The sequence below is a fragment of the Rhipicephalus microplus genome, chromosome 7 (genome assembly GCF_043290135.1).
Source record: "Rhipicephalus microplus isolate Deutch F79 chromosome 7, USDA_Rmic, whole genome shotgun sequence".
NCBI lineage: Eukaryota > Metazoa > Arthropoda > Arachnida > Ixodida > Ixodidae > Rhipicephalus > Rhipicephalus microplus.
In genome coordinates, this window is record NC_134706.1 from 28,129,197 (window position 1) to 28,149,346 (window position 20,150).

Here is a 20,150-nt window from a genome sequence, read left to right on the forward strand (position 1 = left end):
AAGCTGCCAGACGTGTAAATAGAAAGGCATTTGACACGATGCCAGTTGCAGTTACTTTCGAAGTGAGCAACTTTAAAGTAACAATAAAATATAAATGCCTTTTTAACAACTCTACTCTGCGTTCACAGACAGTGAAACGTAGAAGTAATCATATTTTGTTGCTATTAGCTTCAGTGTTTTCCTCCATTTTACGACAATACGACCGACCACAACAACTTCGGCCATTGTATATTCAATGTGGAGCCTGTTGAATCGGACGCGGTCCCTGTTCTGTCGAAACCGATGCGATTCCAAAGTAAATGTCGCTATAGTGCAACTAGGAAATAACACGCTATGTGTTAAAACTCGTGTGTACAAATTTTTTTGCATAACAGATGCTACTTCTGTTTTATGCGTACTGCACTCAGAAAGAAGACCAAAACTTTATTTTGAGGAAGGCGTAGAAAAAGGGGGTACACAGAAGCTCGCTGCTGGAGGCTCCAAGTCCAGGGCCCCACTGGCTTGCTACGCTCGCTTGACGCGACTCGGCAGCGCTAATTGCATCTCTGGGTCCGAGCTGGCAAGCTGTGCCTCCCACTGCTCCGAACTTCCTACAATGGTGTGGCCTGAAAAAAAAAAAGATTTCAAATTATCTGGCTTTCGGGCACACTCCCAAGAAATGTGATATAATGTTGGCAAACCACCGCACCCATAGAGTTTCCCAAAATTAACTAGAAGGCACTCTGGCGCTGCGATCGTTTAGCGACCATGGGAATGATGAGTGGTACACACATTTGCCTAGTCTTCGTACTTGCGGGTGGCGAATCGTACTTGCGGCTTCGTTTATTGCTGTGTTTCGGTTTTGTTTTGAAAGAAAGAACGAACCCTTTTGAACTTAGTCACTTGATTTAAAATGGTAAGCCTAAAAGAATAAGGTTGTGAAGCGCAAACGGTGAACATTTGTTAATTTATGTTTTCGTGAAAAAACAACTCCAAGCCACACGAACACACACGGAGCCAGAAGCAGGCCAGAAGTACGAAAATTAGACAAATGTGTGTACTACCCGTCATTCCCATGCTCGCTGAAGCGCCGTGTGTTGCAGCTCCCTTAGACACTAGCGCCAGAGTTCCCTCTAGTGTATATTAAGAAACTCTATGGCCGCACCACGGACTTGCGTCGAAGCATTGGTGTCGAGAGTAGGCATTTCTCAGTGGAATGGTTTCTAGGGAAGGCATTAGTTGAAGAATGGCACTAAGTTGAATGCCATTTGTCTTTCCCGCGTAGTACCGCGCAGGCATTAAGTCATGAGTTATTACAAAGTTGATGTCACTTTTTGTGCTCGTGGGGTACGGGTGTTACTTAAACATCCGCATTGTTGAGGTGAGCGTTCACGTTGCGGTGGGACTGTGCAAAGTTGCCCGAAAAGGGTGCAACCTCGGTAGCTGCTTGAACGCTGTCGTCTGCTTCCTCGTCTGCTTCTCTGTAAATCGTCTGCTTCTGAGTCGCCCCGCCGCGGTGGTCTAGTGGCTAAGGTACTCGGCTGCTGACCCGCAGGTCGCGGGTTCGATTCCCGGCTGCGGCGGCTGCATTTCCGATGGAGGCGGAAATGTTGTAGGCCCGTGTGCTCAGATTTGGGCGCACGTTAAAGAACACTCTAAGCCAAAAATGGCCAAAATGGGAGCAACGGCTGTTTTTACTCCTTCAGACCGACTGTTACTCTCCGAAAAGACCAAGCGGAACAAGATGGCCGACTTGTTCGAGAATGGGGGAGCAACTGTATTCACCTTAAGTTTGTAAGGGAGCAACGGAAGGAGGAACCGCTGTAAATGCTCTCGTCACGCAACGGTTACTCCCCGGCAGGACACCGCACACAAATATGCATGCCGCCCACATTGATATTTATGGGCCAGATTATTGTTTGTTCTGTGTGCCAAACTTCACCAAGCCAAAACAGTGATTTATTTTAGCATCCGTAGATAATAAGATAGCAGCGCTGGCTGAACACAGAAGGCCTGAGAATACAGTACGGAAATACCTAACACACGCAGCAGCAGAATGGAGAGTTGGCACGTCAAAGCGGACCGAATGCCGAAACACGTGCAAAACAACGATAAAAAAAGCCTAGACACGCCGTTCGTCCGCGAAGTAAGGGCGTCAAAGTCGATCAAGCACCGAAACACGTGCATAAGGAGCACCCCCCCCCCCCCCCCGCCCAGATATATCGGAGAAGAAAAAAAAAAGCGGACCCAGACGCGCTTCTCATCAGCCATACACTTAGTAGCACGCTTCACCGTGTAGTTTGAGGGCAGAATGACAAATCTGCGCCATCTGCGCCCGCACGACAAAAGTGGCGCTGGTGTAGCAAACGATGTAAGTTTCAAAGTAATTTTTATTCAGTGTTTATGTTGACTAGCACTAAATAAAAATTACACTCAACTTTTTATATTTATTTATGAGTTTTAGTGTACCTCAGTTTTTTTTATATTTGTATTAGGAGAACACACTGAAATTATTGCGCTGACGCCTGTGCTGCCACTGCTGGACGTTTTTTTTTTTTCGGCGCAACTAGGTTCCCGTTCGCACTACTTACTCATTTTCATATGGTCTGTGGTTGGCGAGCACATGGACGGGCGAGCTTGTGAGCTATGTTTTGATCGTGTGTGTGTGCCGCAGATTTGCGTTTCTGCTTATTCGTGATGAAGGTTAGTGTATATTTATCTTTATGGAGCGCGAAGTAGTTGTGGATTTTGCTGCTGGGTGGAACAAACACATCGTAAACACGTCTTCAGCTATCTGCAAGCCTGTTCGCTCGTCGGACAAAGGACCGAGCATGCATCAGCGTGCAGGTGAGTGGCATTTCCAGCAACATTTAATGCTCTTACAATACATTGTTGAGTGGTTGCGCTATTGAAAGAGAAATGATTTGCTCTTATTCACCGTATCCATTGCTAGCCGTATCGGACTAAATTACCTCTATTACCGCCTGCATACCCTCTTGCTTCCCCTGTCACCACTGCAGTGCCAGTGTACTTTTGCAGTTAAAAGTTCATTTCCGCAACACTACCTCGCTTGAAAAAACATTGGGGCGGGGTTGTAGCTGCATTCATACTGGCACTTTTCTACCATTGGCTTTATGTAATGTTAACGGCTGAGTGTTGGGGCCTTGGGCCGCATTTTTTAGAGATGTAAAGTGTATGTAAATCAGTAAGTGAACAAATCATTGTCGCATCACTTCACTGGCATAGCCAGGCGGTTGCGCACAAAATTTTTTTAGGCCGGGCGTAGGGAGCCCAAATTGACGACCATATTCGCTTGCCCGGCCTATTCAGATAAGCGGACCCCCCCCCCCCCCTCCCCGCACGCCTAAAAAAAAAAAAATCTGCCCACATCACTGCGTCACTTGCTTCACCTCTGCGCTGAACGTACTATTTTATAAGCGCACCATCAAGCGAGCAGTTTACATATTGACAGAACAATTGGAGGAGGAATGACCCAAATCTTTCAGATTTCTTTAGTGATGTAAAACCTTAGCAAAACTGAATATTGTAAAAGACAATCATAAATGCTGTATGTTCTCGTTAGCGCTGTCATTATTCTGCATCATGAAATCTTTATGCGCTGTGAAAACTTGGCATGCCGTTGAAGTCACATATCGACGTTAATACCAATCGACGAAAATTTCGACAACCTCAATAACGCCGTTTGGGATTTGCCGCATGCACATAATTCGGCTGATTCCCACTTGGCTGTTCTTAACCTGACTTCACTGCTACCAAATGAAACAATATTTGATGCATGTCTTTTACTTTTTTTTTCAGGGATATGACACAAATTTGGTTATACTGCAGATAAAGATGCTCCCAACGATGCTAAAGTACAGAAAGCAAGTGAATTTTGGTAAGTGCAGACTTTTTGTACTACGTATATGAAAGCATCGCTTTTTAGGGGCAAACTGTGCATGTGTTGGCCAGAGAATAAGTTCATTATGCCACATGGTTACACTGGCACTGACAATTCGACATGGCTCCGCTGGCCCGTGTGTGTGCTCACACTGTTACCGTTAAGATAAAATGTTTGTTTTCATTGCAGGGATTGCTGTTTGTACTAAAAAGCCAACTGCCAAGATTTGTTTACGCTGGTACTCCTAAAAGTATGCTTTCCCTATTTACATGGATTTTGGCTTGCACAAAGCATAACACTTGGGCCTAGATTCACAAAGCTGTCCATGCGCAGGCCTTCATAACAGCGTTTCTTGACTTGCCTTTACCCTGTTTTCTGCAGATGTTTCGTGAGTTTAAAAGTGCCACAGCATGTTGACCTCCCCCACTCTGAAATATTCGCGTTCAAAGTTCCGCAAGAGTGGGCTTAACTTTCTTGTGCACCTCTTTGCTAGTCCAAGATACTGAAGTGTTATGCTCTTACCAGAGGTGGCAGTGTTTCTAATGTTTGTATTTCCATCACATTGACCAAGTATGCGATCTTGGCTTGACTGGTAGCACATCCTCAACAAATGTCTTTGTGGCACATGTAGAAGGCAGTACAAAACAAATAGGCAGACATTCACACCGGGAGCTAACTTCTAATAATGCTTTTTTTTTGGAAACCATGGTGTGCTTATTCCAATTTGTCTAACAAGCAGTAACCTGTTTGGCTGTGAACCAACAAGACGTTGAACTAATAAAAGCTTCACATCTTGTTGCTCTCAAATATATATGTATTGGCAAGCTATCTGTGACACTGTCAAACAAAGAATCAGAATATCTGTGCATGCCTTAAGATATATTGCTTCGTTTACATATCTCGTGGCTGTGACTCGTCAACCGAGTGAACAAATGCACCCTAGTTTTCTTAATTTAAAGCATTTTTTGAAGGTAGCACGGTCTACATTTATTTGTCTATAGTTTTGTCCAGCCGTTTGCGTCAGGTACAAAGAAATATACTGAAGATTATCATGTAGCCTCTGCAAATTGTTGCTTTCAAGCAGGCTTTGCATGCTTGGCTTGTGCCTACAGGTATTGCACAATTCAAGACGCAGCAGCGTATGATAGAACAGTAGAATCGAGAGCAACTATGTGCACGAGCTAAATAAGTATTTTAACATGAGCGGACAGTACGTGTTATCTGCCACACACATGACCTCATTTAGAATGCCCATTGGTGACTGGGCTCATAGAAATGTAACTCAGCTGTGTATAGGAAACACGTTAACTGAACCTAAGGGTATCTTTAACTGCTGCAAATATGCCTTGTTGAGGTGCTGCACATTTTCTTCCAGAATATTGCTGTCCGAGACATCATGTGAAGAGCGTCTACCACATCAGCATTTATATGGTTTGCCAAGTAAAGTTTGGCCAAACCTTCCTTTTTTTCACATTTCGTTTTGCAGTAGACATCCTAGAATGTAAGCGCTGCTGCAGTGTGTGTGACTCATTGTTATGAATTGATTCTGGCATGTTTAACCTCACACTTCTATTTTTTTTCTTGCAGCAATGAGATGCTTCACATATGCCTGCGGTGACGTTCTGCTGCGCTAGCCTGATGGAAACACCAGCTGCGAAACTTGAGTTCTTCAGAATTGGAGAAGTTGCCCTTCTCTCACCAATGATGACACAGACTGCCCTATGCTAGAAATTCAAGATTGTTTTTCCACGGATGACGCAGAAAACCTTTGATGTATTATGGTGTTTGTTTAGTGCTGGCTGTGGTGTGGCGAAGTCTACTTTTACGTGTGGTCACACGTCGCCTCATAAAAAGAACAATAAAGCATTTATTTTCCTTTCAATATTGTCCACTTTTTGTGTTAGAAGCACCCAAGCAGTGCTCTTCCAAGGAGCTCTCGCCATGTGTTAAGCGTGTGACAAGCATACTCGAGATAAATACTCATTTCCCCAAGGAGTAACTGGAAGCATGTGCAGTTGGTTTTCAGAGAGTAACTGCAAACACGTGGGAGGAACGGTAAAGAGTAACTGTTGGTCTTAGAAGAGCAACTGGTGGGAGTAAGGGTTGGTCGGCAGGGAGCAACTGGTGGGAGTAACTGTTGGTCTGCAGGGAGGAACTGGAGGGAGTAACTGTTCATCCCCCGAAGGAGGAACTGAAAGGAGAGCAACGGTTCCTCCCTCTGCAGTTACTCCTTTTAGGAGAGTAATGGGAGTGGCAATGCAATTGCTCCCTGAAAGGAGCAACCCCTATACCCCTGTTGCTCCGTTTTGGCTTAGAGTGAACCCCAGGTGGTCTAAATTTCCGGAGCCTTCCACTACGGCGTCTCTCATAATCATATGGTGGTTTTGGGACGTTAAACCGCACAAATCAATCTGCTTCTGAGTCGACCGTCTGCTCGCAAATCCTCGCAGACTGCTTCTCCCCATTCAGCAGTACATTGAGCGTGCGAAGCTGCGGATGTACTGTTCACCTTGCCGCAACCCAAAGAAAAAAAAATCACAGCATAACGTCCCCTCATGGGAGGCTTAGGCCCGGCCACCTAAACCTGCTGGTTGCTTATAATAAAGTTTGTTCCTTCTCCTCCTCCACGGAGTGAATGATAAGTGGGAAGAAGCGACCGTCCGTGTGTCCGTCCGCCCGTACGTTCGTGTATGTCGGTCTGTCTCACTTGTCTTACTGTCTGTATGTCGGTCTGTCTGACTTGTCTGTCTGTCTGTCTGTCTGTCTGTCTGTCTGTCTGTATGTCGGTCTGTCTGTCTGTCTGTCTGTCTGTCTGTCTGTTTGTCTGTCTGTCTGTATGTCTGTCTGTCTGTCTGTCTGTCTGTCTGTCTGTCTGTATGTCGGTCTGTCTGTCTGTCTGTCTGTCTGTCTGTCTGTCTGTCTGTCTGTCTGTCTGTTTGTCTGTCTGTCTGTCTGTATGTCGGTCTGTCTGTATGTCTGTCTGTCTGTCTGTCTGTCTGTCTGTCTGTCTGTCTGTCTGTCTGTCTGTCTGTCTGTCTGTCTGTCTAGTGAACACTTTAAATACCGCCATCTCGCATCTTTTCATCATATATTCATCATATAAAAATACTGCCATCCAGCGGACCTTCCAAGGACTAAACGAAAGGTGGCTATACTAGTACAAACATGGGACGTACGACCCATCGTGCGTAAGGAGGAGTTCACTTCTAAAGAATGTCGGCTCCTGCCCCAGTCATCGCTGTAACTCTTGCAGATAATTTGCTAACATCTCCGACCGATAGTGCATCCGAATATATGTGTTGTCTAACAAGTGTCGGGTGTAGCATATATAGCTTCTTTATTATACAGTCCCACATTTGCGTCACTCCTATTAGGCCATTGCCGCGAATTCGGAGCAGTCATTTTTTTTTCAAACAAGCCTGTGAAAAATGCCAGCATACAATGAACTTAAGAATTATGTGGGAAATATTAATGAATTGATTGATTGATTGATTGATTGATATGTGGTGTTTGACGTCCCAATACTACCATGTGATTAAGAGAGACGCCGTAGTGGAGGGCTTCGGAAATTTCGGCCACCTGTGGGGTTCTTTAACGTGCACCCAAATCTGGGCACACGGGCCTACAACATTTCCGCCTCCATCGGCAATGCAGCCGCCGCCGCCGGGATTCGATCCCGCGACCTGCGGGTCAGCAGCCAAGTACCTTATCCAGTAGATCACCGTGGCTGGGCGAATATTAATGAAGCTGTTTGTATTGTTATGATGTGAGGCAATTAGCGTGGGCGAAAGGGCAACTTCTCGCCGGAAGAGACCGAACTTGCGCCCTTTGGATGACGAACCCGGTTTGTCACATCTGTATCAGACTTACAATACATTGCACTTAAAACTGTGGAACTGACGTCCCCTGTATACCTTCCGCGCTTCCATGCATAAAGGTGCACTTTCCCTTCGTGAGTGACCGGCAGTGTACACGAAAGATGATTTTTTTTAATCTTATGTAAACACCGTGATTCGCGAAGGGTGGTCATTTACCTCACCATGCAGCTTTCCGCTCCGCGTGACAAGATCCGCATTCGTCCGCAATGTCAGGCAAGCTCGCCATCTTCCGAGTCCCCGGGGAAACGCGCAAAGTTGCAGGAACAGTTGGCGCGCGCAAAACTTCCACGGCATCCCGCTGAAACGACGTCGTCTGCTTCCTCGTCTGCTTCTCGGAAAATCGTCTGCTTCTGCTCAAATCGTCGTCTGCTCACAGAAACAGTTGTAGATAGATATGCGGCTGCAATGCCGCAGACGTACGCGCCTTTTTGAAAGGACTGCGTGGAACGTCGTGATACGCGCTGCCAATCATTTTCTTGCTTCCTAGAAGGAGCTGCGCTTGACTACACAGTGTGTCCCAGTTAACTAATTCACTATTCTCTCTTTAAGTGCGGAGCACTTTAGGACGGCGGACTGTCGTAGGCTCTGTTCGTACGGTGTTGACGTCGCTTGGCATAACGCGGGCAACACTACACGTAGCATAGCCATTTGGGTGAGCGCCCTCGCCAAAGACACGCTTTTTTTTTCTTTTTCGTGGAGCGCTTTTACGACGATATAAACCATTTGTAGCGTACTGAACTCCTAAAGAGAAGTCCTCTTGCTCTTTTTTTTTCTTCGATCGCCTTGATGATGATATTGTTACGCGCGAAGCCCTGGACCGGTGGGACTGGTAAGACTGAAAGGTCCCTTTACTGGGCCCCGAAGTTGAGCGTATGAGGGGCCAACAGGTTGCATGTATTGGTGGCGCCGTCGTCGTCTTCCTTAGCGGCCTCGGAGTGGCAAGCAAGTGCATCGGTCTTTGTTTGCTTCGTCCCTGTGCGCAACGTTCCTTTCCTCGCATACGAAGGCCGAGTGAGGCGGGAACAACTTCGTGCGGGCGACATAAACAGTGTGGGCCACTTGCGTCTTGGCAGCTCGCCCCGCCACTCGTCGTAATACGAGCTGTGGTTTATTGCACCCATGTGAGCCTGGTGATGAAAACAGATGGTCCATCGTAAGCGGCCAAAAACCTTTGGCATCTCTTAAGTCTCCCACCGGTACTATATGGGAGGTCAAAATACAGTGCCTATATATATCCGATGGTTAGATCTCTGTGGTGTAGCGCTGGCGGTCAGTGTTTGCGGTGTTTTACTTTGAAATAGTAGTGCGTGTATATATATATATATATATATATATATATATATATATATATATATATATATATATGTGTGTGTGTGTGTGAGTGTGTTGCATGTCCAATGTACCGCGTTTTTCAGTGCTGAATAAATTGGAATAAACGTCAAATACACTCCACAAGGACAGAGTCACCATTTTTTTCTCTATTCGTCCAGTCGGTTCTACCATCGGTCCCAGTGGAGCATTCTACGAGGATCAACATTTAAACCAAGTGGAGGAAGTGCTAGAGGGTAACAGTTGAACCCTTTCAGTTGCTCCCGCAGTTTGTCCTAAATTGGTTCAACATCTGTGGCTGCCCATTTAGTCCCCTAAAGGAGCAATGGAATTCCCCATTTTCGTCGTTTCGGCTTAGAGTGTGTCGTCTGCTCTCAGTAAGTATTCTGCATGGTTAAGATGTGTTGCCTACTTTTCTTTTGCGATCCCTGTCGTCTTCACTCCAAAAATTCATCGTCTGCTTTGCCACGAACCGTATGGCTTCTCAAGACCCTATACGGCTGCTCGTGAGCATCCTACGAACCATGACACTTCTGCAAGTGACACCAAAACCCTGAAGTTAACATATTTCCTTCGATATATGTTCTTCTTGAATGTAAGAAATGAACACGTTTCGCGTTTGAACAAGCAATGTGTCATCCACGCGTCCCCCTTCGAAAATATAAGCAATGTCAGCATACATACGTGCCAAGCATCAGTCCTTTCTTTGTTATACGACGTGTGACATGTATTTTTGTTTAGCGCTTACAGGAAGAGGCATAATTTTTCCTATAGAGTGTTTCCTATACAGTTGCGAATGCAAAACTGAACGAGTTTTCCGGTGTAGACTGTGTGTTGTGTGACTCTAGTTACAGGCGCCATGTTCTGCTTCCGAGATCACTGTCTATGACAAACGTTTCATCTTCTGTCATCTCTCTCCAAGTGTCGTCTGTCTGCTGTCGTCTGCCTGCTGTCGTCTGCTTGGCAGCCGTCTACCCCCTTACCTGCACAGGGCTAAAATGGGGTATGGAATTACTTCTGTCAGGGACTGAACGGGCTTTCGTAGCTTTTCAACCGATTTCCAGCACGATGCTAAGCATCCCTCATTTGCTTTTTACGACGCCTGACATGCAAATTTGTTTAGCGCTTAGCGGAAGAGCCATAAGTGGGCTAAAGACAACGTGTTGCCTGGAAGTGCTCACGCAAAACTGAACGTGAGTGGACTGCGTGTTTTGCGACCGTTCCCCCCATGCATCGTCTGCTTCCGAGATCACTCTCTTTAAGACGACAAACATTTCACACTCTGCCATCTCAAGGCGTCTTCTAGCGTCGTCTGCTCGCTGTCGTCTGCTTCGGCACTCCCGCGTGCTCAGAGCCGGTCCTGAGAAAATAACGGCATACCGCGAAAGGCCACCGTCTGTTGTTTTTGTATTTATGTATTCCTTTCCAGCGCAGCGCTAAGCCTTTTTCGCCCGCTCCACATCGGCGCGATCCGTGTTGTGTACTGAACGAGATTCGTTCCGAGAACGAGCGCAAGGCTAAGCGCAACTTCCTTTTTCCCCGAAGGGCTGCGTACATATATATACGCTTGTATGAGCCCACACCACCACATCCGGTTCGTCTGCTTATGTATTTATTTCGTCGTAAATCGTGTGCTATATGTTCTTACGCGGGAAGAAGGCGCTAACAAAGTAGATTCGACGAATCTTTCTGGTGTTTTAGCGTAAAGGAAGGGATTAATTGGAAAGTTGAGTGTTTGGAGAACGCAGATGGGTGAGCATATTAAGGCTTTCTGTGCAAACATGCAGCCGTTCTTATATAGGAACGTGAAAAAAGCTACGAGTAAGACTTGGTCGACGCAAATTCATCCGTAGGGTGAAAGTTTGGAAAGTCTTTAAATGTCGTTCTTTGAGTGCGCAGGATGTGATTAAGGTCAAGAACTAATCAAAACTCAAATGAAGAACGTTTTGTCCTTCGTCCTCATCCCTTAGCTCTGAATCCCTCCACGTTTTTCCTCTTCCGGGAAACCCAGGAGAACTCAAGCATAAAAAAAAAAACTCTTGAAAGAACGCTCTTTCAGAAGTCTCGACCGATTTGGCACAGCTCTCTGCAGTGCCACTTTTATCGTTGTTAGTACATTCGCGCTAATGACTGTTTAAAAATAAATGTTCCGTGTTTTGAGTTACATAAGCCGACCACAACTGAGCTTCCACTGTAAACCTGCTTGCGTAGGGCTCGAAGGAGCTCCATCAAGGACCGTATTTCCGGCAACAGCTGTCCTGGGAGAAGTCTTCCTGGTGAGCCAAGCTTCAAGACGAATCGGTTCCCGGCGGTTTTCAAATCGGGACGCACATTACGTCATCACGCTTCTCTGCTGTCTTTCTTTTTTATACTGGTGACATCATCAAGCTGCTTCCGTGCTTCACCACAAGGCTCACCTAACGCGCGTAACTAATTAAAGTTCATAGCTTAAAGCACGGAACAAGGCGTTGGTCTAACAACTGAACCTACCACAAACAGTGCCTTGCCCTGTGACCTTCTCTGTCTCGTGCTTTTTTGCCCCGCCGCGGTGGTCTAGTGGCTAAGGTACTCGGCTTCTGACCCGCAGGTCGCGGGTTCGTATCCCGACTGTGGTGGCTGCATTTCCGATGGAGGCGGAAATGTTGCAGGTTCGTGTGCTCAGATTTGGGCGCACGTTAAAGAACCCCAGGTGGCCGAAATTTTCGGAGCCCTCCACTACGGTGTCTCTCATAATAGTATGGTGGTTTTGGGACGTTAAACCCCACATATCAATCAATCATGTTTAGTGCTTTAATCTTTACGCCACTTTAAAAACAAACCTGAACCAACTCCCTCGGTCTAGCAATGTTTTGCACTGAATGAGGTAAACGTCTACGAACGTTGTGGCAGCCGATTTCCTAACGCCAAACCATCTTGTTTTTGTTCCTTGATTTTGTTGTTCTTGCTTATGTTGCCTCTAACAGTGTTTTACCTCAATTTGCCCTTAACAGGAGGTCCTGATACAGTCTTTGACTTTGGGACCTCCTTTTGTATACTAAACACGTGTCACATTCTTGTATTCGTACCAATAAAAAATCTGAAATCTGAAAATCTGTTCCTCGCAAGTCGGGTGGTTCTTGGCGGTGTTGTCCCAACTGTATACGACCCGCGTCCATGACGTCATATGCCATCATCTTGTTCGTTGTTTTGCCAAGAATTGCCTAAGCGCGGCGAAATTGAAGGGTCACGAGTTCGCCTTACGAAATTAGGGCAGTCGCGGAAAGCTTATAACTAAAGTTCCATGGCATCACCTTTCGTGCATCGTCAGCTGGTCGTTTTTGGCCAGGCAGCGCTGAATTCATGGAAACCGTGCAGGTCCTTCAAAACTGGGTGGCCTAACGGTTTTTTTTTTTTTTTTTTCAGGACGAGGCTTCACCTAGAAATGAACTATAGCAGGACGCTTATATGAGGTGCCAATTAGTCGTTGTCGGCAGTGTACAAGGAATAGCTTGAACCCACACGACGCAGCGCGTGGACGCCAGCGCTCCTTCACAATATGCAACGACAGCTTTGAGCACCAGGTACACAGACTGCACATGGAAAGCTGCACACTGTCTTCCATATAGGCGATGCTACATCTATTTGCCCGCATTCAACGAGAAGGTACCGGAAACAAAGTTCACTTAGGGCCCCCAGCTCGTCATCGGGCGATATCTTGAAAACGTTGAGCAAATTCTTTTGCGCGAGACGAAACTATAGGTGAAAAAACATTTTTTTTTTGGGGGGGGGGGGACATTGAAGGATTCGTTTCATCGCCACCTTCCTCATCATCGCCGGGCTCTGCTTCGTCGCCGTCCTCGCTCAAACCTTAGAGCCACAGCCTTTCTTTCATGGTCAACTGCAGGGAGGAGTACCCCCATCCCCTCTCCCACGCTGCTTCGCGGAATAGCGTACCCCCTTCCGACGCCCCCCCCCTTTCCCCGCAACTTGGCTTCTGCCAATCTGCTCTTGATTTTTGCGAGTTTACTCTCGGCGCCCTGTTTTTCCCGTGAGGATCGAACACCTGGCCCCTGCAGCTCGGATAATCTGCAAGGATTCGCCGAATGCGTACTCGCTACTCCCCATGAGTGACGTGGGCTGCTGGGCCTGGTGCGAATAAAGACGCGCGTGGCTGCTCTCTTGTTTCCCATCGGGGCTCTATATATCCGCCCTTCTCGTTGAAATGCGCGCGCCTGTTTATATATATATATATATATATATATATATATATATATATATATATATATATATATATATATATATATATATATATATACCGTGCCCAGGGCCGAATCTACGATCTTTCACCGTAACCGTAAACGCCGAGCTTCGCCGTGAGAGCTACCACAAGGGGGATGAGAGGAAAGAGAGAGAGCCCCGGAATTGTAATGATGCGAGGATGAATAAATGAAGTGGAGAGATCAAGGAGTGTTTTGGAGCGGGGTGGGGACAACAGTGAATGGGAGAGAGGGTTCCAGAGATCTGGTGTTAGCGGCGGTTAATGGAGAAGGAGTTTTAAAAATTACAGCATATCCACGGAGCGAATGATGATGAGTGGGGTGAAGACCGTGAATCGTCCATCCGTCTATCTATCTATCTATCTATCTATCTATCTATCTATCTATCTATCTATCTATCTATCTATCTATGTATATATATATATATATATATATATATATATATATATATATATATATATGTATATATATATCCATCTATTCATCTATCAATCAATCTATCTATTTACCTATTTATTCATCTATCTATCTGTCTGTTTCTCTGTCTGTCTATCTATTCTTCTTGCGTGCGTGTTTGCATCCCCTGCCTTTTTACAATGGTGAACCTTGTACAAACCGCGACTGCCTTGAAACAGTGATAGCGGATGATCCTTAACACCAGCGCTCCTCAAAAATATTTCTGCCTGGGAACCCTGCTATTCTACATGAAGTGTCAAGGATCCCCCCCCCCCCTTTTGGGGTGGGTGGGAGAGGGGGGCCCACAGCGAGGTTTTTCATTTTTGTTTTCAATAAATTTAACAACAAGGATAGATATTTAATAACCTTGCTTTATATGCTATATAAAAAGTTCATTCACCACGTGATGCAGAATCCTTTTTTTTTTGTCTTTTTTAAGCCTTCCGGCTTACCGCGTACTCGAGCGGCACCTATCTTCAGATGGCCGTAATGTGCATGGTGGTAATATGAGGGCCCCGAGATTCAATCCACCGCGCGTTTTTGGAGTCTGACTGGCTCCAAACTGCTGGTGGTATTTATTGCGGGCAGTTTGCGCGTTTCTTTTACGCACTGAGATGTGCTTATTCGCGTTCGGGTGTGAATAACGAGATTCCCCCACATCGATCAGATCGCCGTCCAGGTTAGATGAGTGGGTGGGTGCAGAATCGGGGAAAATTTGTCAGTGACTTGCGGAACTCCGAGGAGAAGTCGGCGGAACCCTTTTTGAGAACCCAATCTGGTGGCCTCCAGGTTGTTTGTAGACCTTAGCAAGGAGGCGCAGGTTCTTTCATGGTTGCTTCTGAATGGTTTCAGACTTTATCTAGGGGACGCTAGGTTGTTTGTTGCTGTGTGGCAGGAATGTCAAGGTCACTCCTGCGGTTAGCAGCTTAGAGGAAGAGCAAAGTTTAGTTCACGTTTACCAGATAACGATTGGTGACATTAATAAACTTTAATGTGGCAGTGAACGTACGGATCTTGGTTTCCAGAGTCGCAATGGCTAACCACCTGCAGTGCCGGTGGCCAGTGGCTCGACATGGTGAGAAATATTTTTTTAAACAAATCAGGTGGTTAAATCTTTTACCAGCAAACTCATTCGCCCACAAACAAGTCGTTGCAGCTGGTAAAATAATGAAGGCATGTTTCGTCACAAGGACAGGGTCAGAGCGTAAGAAAGGTTCGAGATAAACCACCGACATCATCTCGCAACCGCTGTTCCCTCACCCGTTCCCTATAAAGTTCTCTTACGTTTTTTTTTCTTTTTTGGTGAGTGCCAACTTATAGATCAGGTATGGCTTTGGTCTGTTAATGCATGTAAATCCTATACGTTAAGTATAAATTAAAACACCGTTGTTCCTGATTAACGTAACTTATGGATATGCAGTATTGGGGGAATCACCCTTTAACCTTTTTGGTTAGAACCCTGAGGATAAATGGCAACCCCGCTTCAAGAACAGCGGTTTTAGCCGTTCAGTCTTTACGAGAAAGTCGTGTTTCGTGGCTTCCGTTCAAATCGTAACGACGTAACCGGTGTAGATGGTGGGTTTTGCTTATAGTGGGACGGCTCAGTGCTCTACCATAGTTGAGTACGAAGTACTCGAAATCGTTAAACATTTTTTTTTCTAGACACACAAATCTTAAGTACGGAACTACGTGCAAATTGCACAAATCTTGATACCTGTTGTATATATTTACTAACATCTTCAACAAGTCTTGTAAATTCTGTACATATATCATCATGTACATTGTTCATATTGTTATTAGCGTATATGTTTAGTATATGTATGACTATAGTCATTAGTAACCTGTGTTAGGGACACCCTACGGACTTGGACACTGTTGTTTGAATGTGTCATGTGTGTCATGCTTTGTCATTTTGTTATTGTGCTTGTTGTATAGACACTAGTTCCGTAGGTTTGTTGCGTCCCACGATAGAATAAAACTTTTTTTCTAAACACAGTGAAGGGTCGATTCCCTGTAAGGTGCCGGGTACAGGGCCTCATTCAGTGTGAGGCCCACGGGGTGGCCTAAATATCTCCCATTGTAGAGTATACCAGGTACTTTAAATTGTTAACCACTGTTTTTTAACACAAATAATGCGCTTATTAACAACTACAAGTTGGTCGTCCCTGCTTCGAGTATATCGTTTGCCCGACAAGTGATGTCGCCATCATTCCTTGCCTAATAATAATTGTTGGCGTTTAGCGTCCCATAACCACTATATGATCATGAAAGACGCATTCGCATCCATCGAAAATGCGTCCGCTGCGGCAGGGATTCGATCCCGCGACCTGCGGGTCAGCAGCCGAGTGCCTTAGCCACTAGACCACCCTGGCGGGTGCAATCCAATTTCCCGAATTCGCCAGTAAGTTCAAAGCTTTGGATTGAAAACAAGTACGATCATGTGAGAAAATGTATGGAACGCATACGAAACGTGTATGGAACAGCACGAACACACGTGGATTTAAATAACCACCTCCTGATATAAGCGAAGATGGTATACGTGAAAAAAAATGTGCGAACTCGTTTGGATTGCTTCACCCACGGAGAAGTGTGCAGGACAGCGAAAACTGTAGGTGGAGCTTACATTTATTCTGAGAGAGACGGTGATTTTGTTTCCAACAATACATGAGGGGAGCCGAGTCGCTGCCATCGTTCAGCCAACGTGGAAGGAAAAGCGGTGCATGAATTTGCCTGGTCTTCGCGCCACGAGAGGCACTGCGCCATGCTCCAGACCGGGCTGCAGTAATTAGGTGCCTTTCTCCTCTTCTAACCACTACCACCACCACCACGAGCGTTGGCGTAGGGGTGCAAACGGTGCTCTTGCCTCCCCACCCCCAAGCCACACAAATACTTGCCCCCCCCCCACCCAGCGAAGCCTCGCAAACGGTACCCACCCCCCCCCCCCGTTTTTCCGACCACCATGCAACATGAAGTTTGCACCTGACCTCCCCCCCCCCCCCCAAGACAGGATTCTGTCGACGTTTATGCTTCGTGTTTGGAACTTGCCGACATTTATGCTTCGTGCTTGAAACTTCAAAAGCAAAATAAAATGAGACAAAAAAAAGAGTGTAAGCGGAAACTATTCGAAATCGCGATGGGGTCCCGGAATGGCTACCGTTATGGCTTCCGTCCAGCGTAATATACGATCGCGCCATCTGTGCACCGAATGGCGCACCAACTAGGACCCGCTGTTACTTGTGGCTCTGTTTATCGCCGTGTTCGGCTTCTGTTTCGGTCAAAAAGGAGATAACATTGTGAACCTGTTCGGGCCGATTTGCATATGTGAGCCTAAAAGGGTTCGAGGTGGTCAAGTGAGACTGCTGACCTCTGCTGGAGACCTCGTTTCGCAACGGAGCGGCTGCACACCGTGCGGAGCATGAATAACGAAGCTTTAGACAAACCCATGCGCTACCCACCATTTCCGTGCTAGCTGCAGTGTGACGTGTTGCTGTTCCCATAGAGTTTCCTATAAACACACAAGAGAGAGAACTCTGACGCTCGTGTCTACGAGAGCTGCGACGCACGGCTCTTCAGCGAGCGTGATAATGACGGGTTGCACACTAATTTGTCTGAATCTTCGTATTTTAGCCTCGAGTTGGCTTGGCTTGGCTTGGAATATCTTTGTCACGAAACGTCAATTGACAAATGTTCAGCAGTTGGCCTCCATCATCTTAGTCATTTAGGCTGACCGATTCAAATTAGGTCGCGAAGTTTGCAGCGATTTGTTCTTTTATTCGAAACAAGACCGAAACAACAAGAAGTAAAACCACAAGCGCGTTTGAAGTCCGCAGGCATGAAAAATGGGTAAGACTAGGCAAGTTTGTGTACTAGGTTGTGTACTAGGTTGTGTACTACTTATAGGTTGTGTACTAGGTTGTGTACTAGGTTGTGTACTAGGTTGTATATTAGGTTGTGTACTAGGTTGTGTACTACTGTAAGGTTGTGTACTACCCATCATTCCCACGGTCGCTGAACAATCGCAGTGCGAGGGTACCCTGTAGTCGAGTTTAAGAAACTCTATGACTGCTCCCATAGACACTAGCGCCCGAATTCCATCTACTGCATTATCGCCAAACTCTACAGGTAGGGGTTAGAGAGAGGAGAAAAGTAGGAGTTGCCGATTGTATCTTGGTTTTATTCCGCGACAAAAAAGAAAAAAACAAAACGCAGATTAAAGAGAACGGTTGGGAAGGTCCCTTTGTTCGACAACCCCTTTGTACGCGTCCGCCTGTTTCTACGCTCACCGTGCCCCGTCCGCTCCACTAAGTGCCCTCTTTACCTCCTTTCATGTTAATAGCAACGACGCGGTTTAGTGTTTCCAGATGGGTGCGTATACATTTCGCGCTTCGTTGGCTGTCGCATCGCGTGGGAAACGAAAATCGCGTTTGCGGTCCCCGAGATAGCAGAGGGAAAGGCAGCCGTCACCCCCTAATGGCGGCGAGGGGTGGGCGAGGTTAGGGCTGGAGTAGAGATACTGTATACGCTACCTTCCCGTAGGGAGCATATACAGTAACTCTAAGCTGGAGTAGGAAAGTGGAACTGCATAGAAAGTTGGCCAGATGAATGAGTGCCGCATTTACGGTTGCGTGGAGGCGTCAAGGTTAATTTTTTTTGTTGTTGTTGTTAGGGACGAAAGACCGTACAAAGTCCCTCCGTTCATAAACCACAGCCCGCGGCGTCTTCAGCAGTTGCAGAAATTGAAACATCTGTGAACGACCAAAAAGTACTCAAAAGGCTGTTGACCTGAAATAACAATATAAAAAGCCACTACGGCGGAAAAACTCAGACATTTGACATTCGTTCAATCAAAGCATGTGACAGTAGAAAAAGTTAACAAGAACAAAGTAAACGGCTGCCAACCTGAAAAAAAAATGAGAAGGCAACGATTCATGATTCGATTCACACTGTTTCGCCCCACATAGGCATTCACTTGGTGCATATGCGCGTTCTTTTTTTCTTTGGGTGCTTTAATGTAAAACATGCCACCCGAAGTAAGCTGGTGTTTCCGAGCCCCGCCGTGGTGGTCTAGTGGCTAAGGTACTCGGCTGCTGACCCGCAGGTCGCGGGTTCAAATCCCGGCTGCGGCGGCTGCATTTCCGATGGAGGCGGAAATGTTGTAGGCCCGTGTGCTCAGATTTGGGTGCACGTTAAAGAACCCCAGGTGGTCTAAATTTCCGGAGCCCTCCACTACGGCGCCTCTCATAATCATATAGTGGTTTTGGGACGTTAAACCCCACCTATCAATTAATCAAGCTGGTGTTTCCGAGTCTGAATTCGAGTCAGTTCCAAGTGTGCAGACAGGTATTCCACCCCGCGGATATTCGAATTTCGCCATGTTGTCGAATTCCATTACAGGGCCACTTTGATTGGCGTGGAGAAGGGGGTGTATACTATACAACCCCTTCGATCGGCTCAAAATGCCGTCATTACAAAATTTAGCAAGGTGGTCGAATCTCACAGCGTTCTGTGCAGCACTATTGATAGCAATTGGCAGTGTATACGTAGGGTTTCCGAAAGCGGTGCAACTAGCTATTCAGATATCGATTTCGTCTGTTTCCGGTAGGGCGAGTTCGTCTGCTACGTTGGTATTCACACAAGCGGAACGTTCTGCAAGAACGTTGTTGATGGAAAAGCAGAACAAGATGGCGGTACGAGCTGCAACGATTATTATTTTTTTTCGCTTCCCGACCGAGTTACGACCTCTCCAGGAAGCGGTTTCGGACTCTCGTTCTGCGTATTCCCATGATCGTGTTTGCTGTTTTTTCTCGAACGCCGAGAATCGGTGAGGGGAAGGAGGGGGGGGAGTTCCGAGAAAAAACATTTAGGCGACGTGGCGATCCGTGTCGGTGTTTACGAAGGGTAAAAAAACCGTTGCGGCGTAGCCCCGGTTTGTGTGCAATGAAACGCGACGCAGAGCGTTGGGGAACAATAAAACTTGCCCGCCGACGAGACGAGCGTCAACTTGCGTTTGTCTGTTTCGCCGAACGAAGCCGAGAGGGCAGCAACCTGACCCTTTCGCGAGGCTGGCTTACTTTCGTCACTGTGCCGGGGAATCATGGGAACAGCAGAGATTATGCGTACTGCGTATGACGTAGGCAGAAGGGAAGGGAAAGTTTCAACCCCTCCCCCGTGAGTTTTATCATTTGCACGGCAATGTACAGATGGGTCCACTGTTAAAGCTAACAGCTGCATGAGCAGCATGTTTATATTTCGCTGTCTTACGGAGTCATGGCGGCTTAGATATGCATAAGACTACTGGTGGTTGAAAGTTCCGACTCATCTTGAAAGACTATTGATTAGCATGAAGAATGT

At 46.4% G+C, this 20,150-nt stretch overlaps 1 long non-coding RNA gene across 3 annotated transcripts; it reads left to right on the forward strand.

The window, feature by feature from the left end:
* The first annotated feature begins 2,530 nt into the window (after positions 1 to 2,530).
* Positions 2,531 to 5,933, forward strand: LOC142767372 (uncharacterized). 3 transcript variants are annotated; one of them, XR_012884842.1, is made up of 3 exons: positions 2,531 to 2,826; positions 3,799 to 4,130; positions 5,468 to 5,933. It is a non-coding gene; the product is annotated as an uncharacterized LOC142767372 (long non-coding RNA). The 3 variants fall into 3 exon arrangements; XR_012884841.1 differs by having other exon boundaries at positions 3,799 to 3,877; XR_012884843.1 differs by lacking the exon at positions 5,468 to 5,933 and adding an exon at positions 5,256 to 5,459.
* The last annotated feature ends 14,217 nt before the right edge of the window (positions 5,934 to 20,150 follow it).